Source organism: Zonotrichia albicollis, chromosome 1 (genome assembly GCF_047830755.1).
Source record: "Zonotrichia albicollis isolate bZonAlb1 chromosome 1, bZonAlb1.hap1, whole genome shotgun sequence".
NCBI classification, from domain to species: domain Eukaryota; kingdom Metazoa; phylum Chordata; class Aves; order Passeriformes; family Passerellidae; genus Zonotrichia; species Zonotrichia albicollis.
Window position 1 is genome coordinate 110981748 of NC_133819.1, and position 7443 is coordinate 110989190.

The 7443-nt window shown below is 39.0% G+C and overlaps 1 protein-coding gene across 14 annotated transcripts in view; it reads right to left on the reverse strand.

Annotated features, from left to right (window-relative positions):
• The window catches only part of LOC102062631 (uncharacterized), a 40393-nt gene that overhangs the window by 31312 nt on the left and 1638 nt on the right, over window positions 1-7443 (reverse strand). The window contains exon 1 of one of the 14 annotated variants that reach the window (XR_012582281.1): window positions 7166-7376. The exons of 11 other annotated variants lie outside the window; for them this stretch is intronic. The gene's annotated coding sequence lies outside the window, so the exon portion shown is untranslated. Of the gene's footprint in view, window positions 1-7122; window positions 7377-7443 lie in introns of those variants that run through there. 2 more of the 14 variants (XR_012582280.1, XR_012582282.1) reach the window with 2 other exon arrangements.

Below are 7443 nucleotides of genomic sequence, written 5' to 3' on the forward strand. Positions count from 1 at the left end.
TTCAGGTTGCCAAGCAGAAATATGTGTCAGGCCTCACAAGAATTACAGTACAATTTCTTCAACCAATCATTCTCTGCATTGTTCTCCCTCTTTCGACAGCCTTTTCTGTGATACCTTTTTGCCCTGCAGCTCTGAAATCATGCTTCAGAGGAGCTATAAATTAGTGCTGGACTACAAGCCACAGAGAGAAGGACAGCAGAAGTCTCTAGAAACACAGTGTTTGGGCAGCACAGGCATCACAGGTACATTCACTGCATGTTGATCAGAATTAATTGAACCAAGAAAAAGCACTTTGGTTCTAAAATCAAACTTCTTTCTAATATTCCAGGTCAGTATTCATGATTATAATTCTCTTTTGTACAGAGATTTTTTTCAAAAAGTTTTATCTGAACTCAATAAATTACTGCTTTGAAAAACAGTATCATGTATTAAGCAAATGTCATCTAATCTATCATTTTATTTTGACTTAACGCTTTGACATCTTATTTTTGCAGTTTCATACAGAATTATTATGGGCACTCTTACATATTTCAGATAATGATTTAAGTATCTTTTAAGGAAATTAAGTTAGAAGAAAAAACTGTTCATCTTCAAATTTGTAGCAACTTTGCTATCAGCCTGATGATGGTGCCAATTCCAGTGCAACAAAGATAATTTATCATTTATCTTTAGTGTATTTAGAACCTGACAAAAGAGAAATGAACCAAATTATGTTACACATCAGTTTTTATGTTCAAGCAACTTGAGTTGAAATACATGGGAGTGCAGATACAAGTCAAAAATGGGTCAATAGAAAATGTTATTTCATATTCCCAGTGCATTTGAATTTTTGAAAAAGGAGAACAATGACAAAATTACAACTGGTGACAGTTTTAGATGCATGTTTGTATAACAATCAATCTGTCATGTTTCTTTATTGTGATCATATGTTAAAAGCATCTTGCAATTCAGGATACAGTGAAATAAGTTATGAAATAGAACAGTCACAAAATGACAACTTAGGAAACAAAAGCTGCTTAGTTGACACCCATCACATATCCTGACTTCTGATGTTCATCATGCGCTGTTGGGCCTACCTGCAAATTTAAATAGCTGCCAGTTTAATTTTTTTATTTTTCTACTTTTTGAGAAAGCTCTAAAAAACAGCAACAATAGCAACAACACAGCAACAAATATTATTTCAGGTTTCCTCCTAGCTCCTTCATTAAAGATTTGTTTCAAGCCAGTCAAAATCTAGGTAAAACAAATGGAATTTTTTACCTGCAGGCTCTGATTTTACAGTTTTCCAGTACCAAAGCTCTAGGTGAGGGTCTGTTCCTCTGCTGGTCACTGCAGGCTCAGGCTGTCAAGGAGGTAAATTGTGACACCAGAACAGGACTCACGAGACAAAGACTCCCCAGGATTCCCTACAGGATCTCGGTAAGTTGACTAATTTTTCTGAATTTTCAATAAACTGTCCTTGAAAAGGGGGATTGCAACTTAATCTCCTGCCCTTAGGAATATGATTACAAATTCATCAATGATTGCAAGATGCTCAGGTGTTAAGGTGTTTTGGTAACCCCCATAAATATGTTGTCAGCCATGTGCCTGGAGCAGATATGCAGAGGGACATCAGGAGTCTTTGATGCTAAATGTCTACTATATGAATGCTATTTGACTGTAAAATCCACTCTAGATCGAATGTTTGAATATAAATAGCAAAATAACAGCTATTGGACATGCAAAAGTAATGCTTTTCTTGTGTTTTTTCTGCATATGTACATCTGACTTATCTGTATGACCTTCTTAGTTTATATATTACTGAATAAAAGACACCATGGTAAGCTGTAGGTGTCCCAAGAACCTTAGAAAGGGACTGGAGAAATTCATGTGTAACACATCAACAAATACAAACTAATCTGGGACAAAAGGAGAAAATAGAGGGGTGAAAATCTAATTCTGGAAAGTGCTTCAGACCACAGCACCACCCATTCAAGTAATTACAAGAAAAATTAAGTACACACAAAGTTATAAGGTCAGAGTTTACAGCAGCCTTCCAGTACCTGAAGAGGGCCTAGAAGAAAGCTGGAGAGGGACTTTTTACAAGGGCATGTAGGGATAGACAATGGAGAACAGCTTTGAACTGAAAGAAGGTTTACATCAGATATTAGTAAGAAAATCTTTACTGTCAGAGTGCTGAGACACTATGCCCCATCCCTGGAAGTGTTCAAGGCCAGGCTGGATGGGGCTTTGAGTAACCTGATCTAATGGAAGGTGTCTCTGCCTCTTTTTGCAGGGCTGCTCTCTGGTCTTTGCTCTCCCAGTTTATACTTGTGCCCAGTTTTACTCCATCCTAGGTGCAAAATCCAGCACTTCAACTTGTTAAATTTCATTCCATTAATCACTGCCCAATGTTCCAATCTATCTAGATCTCTCTGCTAGTCATCCCATCCAGGGAGGTTGAAATTAGGTGATCTTTAAGGTCTTAAGATTCTGTGATTCTACACCCCTAATCACTAATAAACAGCACCTGACTACATGTCATGTCACCAGGAGATGCTGAATAGGAAAGTCTGAATAGGCTTTAAAGGTCTGGAGTTCACTGTCACATCTAACTTGTTTGTTTTATTCAGTCTAACTTGTTTATTCAGTCTAATGCAAATGGGAACAGTAGAGACCCAACAGATTAATTCTAGCACTATCTTTCCTGACAAATGACCATCTTAACCCTAGGAATTTCCAGGGAGGATTCAACAGGCTCCCAGTTGTCTTTTTATTCCTACTGGAAAGTTCAACTGGTAGCTTACTTAAATCTTCCTTTTTTGCAATTTGTCATTCTCTGTGAATGCAGAGAGCACCTAAGTTTTTTCTAATGCACCTTTTAAAAATCATGGAATCATAGAATGGATTGGTTTGGAAGCCTCTTAAAAGATTTTCTAGTCCAGTCTCCTGGGCTTGTGATTACTGCCTTAGTGAAGTTTCTAGAGCCTGTAAGCATAAAAGGGAACAAAGATTCCCTTTTATCTTCAGACTGACCACTTTATTAGCATGACTCATGTGACTCCTCCTGAGCACACATCTCACTTTATACATCAAAGACACTGAAAATTAGAGAATATATATTGCATCTTGAGGGTCTTTTTAGTTAATACGGAATTATTCTTATTAGTATATTATATTATTATATTATTATATTATTATTACAGCCTAATCTAGTCAAAGATGTTCCTGTTCATTTCACACTTTAAATGCCCCTTTCAACCCAAATCATTCAATGACTCTATAAAAAATGTGAAGTGACTTTCTGTTATCACCACCAGTCCATTGATAACTGGCAAACACATTATAGAATCCCTTCTCTGAGTTGACTTAAATCCACCCAAAAATCCATTGAGCTCTTGTCTCTGAATTTCCAACCAAGACACACCAAACTCTACCAATCAGAGTTCAACATTTCTCCAATTTCCATCCTAAACTTCAAGTCAGTTGATATCTGGTTTCCGGCCTGCATTGTTCTTCAGTTGGAGCCCTCTTTTTTTGCTAAACCAGCCCCTTCTAAAGTTACCTACTGACAGAGCACACAGGCACACACATAGTTTTACATTTATAAGCTCAGTTGTGACAGAAAAAAAGTAATAGAATAATACTCTTTTTCTTCTGAGAATGGGAATGCCACATTCCTGAATCTACAGTCCCTGAAAACTTACACTGTACCATTGCAGATAATACTGGACTTGACAGATTAGAGTAAGATCAGCAGAGATTTTTTCCAAGGTGCAACTTTTCAGAATTATCTTTCTGTTGAATACAGTTCAGTTGTTCAGCACTGATGAAAATTCACAGACCAAAAGGAGGCTAATATTTCCACTTATGCCCAACACAAGTATAACATGGGAAAGGAGCGGCTGCAGAGCAGCCCTGCAGAGGGGTATTGGGGGAGTTGGCCAGCAGGAGGCTCAGTGGGAGTCAGCATTGCCCTGGCAGCCCAGAGGGCAACCCCCAACCTGGGGTACATCAAACACAGCACACCTAGTCTTAAAAGGAATTTAAAAAAATATTTTGTTGTGTTCAGTGTTGGTGTGGCCTCACTTGGAGGACTGTGTGGCCCCACACAAGTCAAGAAGGATGTGAAAGTCCTTTAACATGCCCAGAAGAGAACAACAAAGCTGGTGAAAGGGCTGGAAGGAATGTTCTAGGAGAAGTTCTGAGGACTATGGGTTTGTCTAGCTTGGAGGGAAGAAGGCTAAGGGGCCACCCCATTGCTTCCTACAGCCTCTGAAAGAGGGGAAGTGGAGAGGGAGGTGTTGATCTATTCACCCTGGTATCTAGTGACATGACATGGGAATAGCTAAAAGTTCCACCAGGAGAGTTTCAAACTGGACATTGGGAAGCATTTCTTTTATGAGAGGCTGTCCAAACACTGAAACAGGCTTCCAAGAGAGGTGGCTGATGCCCCAAGCCATCAATAGTTAAGAGGCTTTCAGCAGTGCTCTTAATGACATGCTGTAGCTTTTGGTCAGCCCTGAAGTGGTCAGGCATTTGGACTGATTGATTGTTGTAGGTCTCTTCCAGCTGAAGTATTATATTCTATTCCATTTATTTTGTTCTATTCTACTAGCTGCACAGCAGAGCAGACATTTATTTGTATCTATCTAAATGCTCTGTCATGAGCTTTGCCAGAAAGAGATCCACCCCACCTTGAAAAGAGTCTACAGGCAATTGCAGAGCAGCGCCAGTTCCTATGCAGAGGAAAGCAACGAAAGGGTTACTCTGCCACGCCTTGTTTCACACACACATAAAAGACAGTGTATCACCCTGTCGGTAACAAAACGCCTGTGTTCAGGGCAAGGATCTGGCCTGGCTATCTTATAGCTCTGCCAATCCCACAGCTCGCAGCTCGGCAGGCTTACTCATTTCCACAACTGCACCTGGCACACTGAAAAGTTAAACAACCTGGCCACACCAGAAAAGTAAAAAAAAAAAATAAAAAAAAAAAGGACAAAGGAAAAAAAACAGCAAGTAGCAAATTGGCAAATAGAAGAATGCATATAAAGGAAAGAGCTGAACAGAGAAAGACAGGGAAAAAGCAGTTAGATGAGAGAGAGGAGACAATGCAAAAGAAAGAGGGGGTTAATTTCTGCTTGAATTTGTTTAAGGTGCAGGACAGGAGGCATGGAGAATAAAAAACATTGTTCACCCATACAGGAACAACAATGACTCCATTTTTAGAATGCCAAGTGTTTGTTTAAAGTATCAAGTCCTGCTGCTAATCTGCTCTCCTCAGCTAGAGCATTTTTGCTCTCAAAAAAAATACAGGTGCTTGGTTCTGTGAGCACTTTGAAGCTGGTGACTCTACCTATTGCAATTGTTCTGCTCTCAAGAGCTGTCTGGGTGTTAGAAACCCTCTGTGATGTGTATAATTTTTTACATATTATGCATTATCCATTACCTATTTAAAATAAATAAATATTATTTTGATATATCTGTGCAATGCCTTGATACACTGCTTTCTACTGGGATCTCTTCCCAAAAAATAAGTGGCATCTGTGACCACAGTGCAGTAAAGAATCTGTAAACAACCCAGAAAAGATTAATGACAATCTCAAACAACGCAAAATATTTGTATAATATCTTCATGTGACTATAAATGAATTTCAACATTTCATTACTAAGAATATACAGTGGGTTTTCCACCTTAACACCATTCGCTAGGTACCACACTTGTCTTATTTGGTTGAATCACTTGTCAAGAAACTGTATTGTTTTAGAAAAAACAACAACAAAAACCACAACTATAAAGTTAACCTTGCTTTTGTAGGAAGCAGAGATGGACTCTGTTGGTTTCATCAAACTGGCTTCCCTTGTCCTTCACCCCAGGGAAGGCAGAAGTTTCCAGGCACTGATGTAGGGAAGATTAGTCAGCATGAACAGGGAGCGGCAGGCAGAGCTGGGGCCAAGGCAAGGTTTCAAAGGAGTCACCAAGACCCAGCCACTATGGCAAGGGTGTGATAGTAACTTTCTAGAACACCTGTGCTTACAACTATTATTCCTGAGAGCAAACACTCTCCCCCCTGACAAAAGTTTGGCTTTTTTGTATGATAATTAATTGCCGTTAAAAGTTTATCAAGAGAATTTAGACTTTTTTTAGATGTTTGTACTTTGAGAAAACAGCAACCTGGTGCATGCCTCACACCTGGAAAGCCCCTCTCCTCACCAAGCACCAAGAAGGGCTCAGCTGCTTTTATTGAAAAGCACAGATTAACTTTCTCTTTGTTCTGCGGTGTTAGTGAACTCTGAATTGCTGCTGCCCCACCGGGAAAAAAAAAATCTAATGCTCAATGGATCCTCCTTTGCAAACTGATCGCAGGGACAAAACTGCAGCCTGGTTGTGGGAGGAGTGTTTAGCTGCTGCCAGGTTTAAGTGGGGGAAGGACAGAAAGGAATTCAGCCTCAATGGTTGCTAACACACTTACTAGCTGTACTAAAACAAAATTGGTAGTGTTTGACATTCTTTTGTAACAGCAGAATAATTATTTTTGTAAATAGGGATCACAGACGTTTTTCATACAAGGCAGACAAGTTAAAGAGAAAAAAAAAAACAACAAACTTTTTTTTATAATAGCTGAGGTTCTTGTAGGATGTCCAAGACATGTAACTGGCCCACACTTAAGCCATAAACAACTTAAGAACAGACATCTAAGCTCTGGCAACATAATTTGCAGAAGAGCTCCTGTGCTATTGAGCTCTGGGAAAAGATTATTCTATTCATTTTTCCTGTAAGCACATATGACTTGAAAGGGAAATCAATGCTAAGATATACATAGCTATATATATATATATACACACTATCATCTCATTAACAGTGTGCTAGATCGGTAACGAAAAACTGTTTCAGAATTCCACAAAGCAACCTGCAGATTGAAAAGAAAGCTGCAAATCATGGTTCTTTTCTTACAGACTTTTGATGTAAAGAAATACTTGACCATCAATCTAGGAAACAATATACTTCTGAAAGAAGAATCTACTTCTAAATCACCAAATTAAAAGGGCTGCAATATGAATGCTGTCCAGACATGCTCTGCCTCATTGATCTCCAACAGAAACAGCTAACAGAAAACTTCACAGTACTTCTATTACCATTACCTGCAGTAGCTACAACAGCTGTTAAACCTGGGCCAGAACATACCCCTGTCCTCCAGACCCTGAAGAAGAATTCTCACAGGATCTCAGTGTGTACTGCTGTGTGCATGTGCATAATTCTGTGTGGGTATAAAGTGATCAGTCCAGCACAGTGACTCAGTGACAGAACAAAGAAGGCATACAAAAGCCCTGAATACTGTGCATTTCACACATACTAGCTCATTTATGCCTTTTGTTTTCCTTAAATTAAGACAAATATTTCTACGCAGGCGTATCAGCAAACTCCATAAAGTGGTATATTCTAAGAAAATAACACAAACGGAT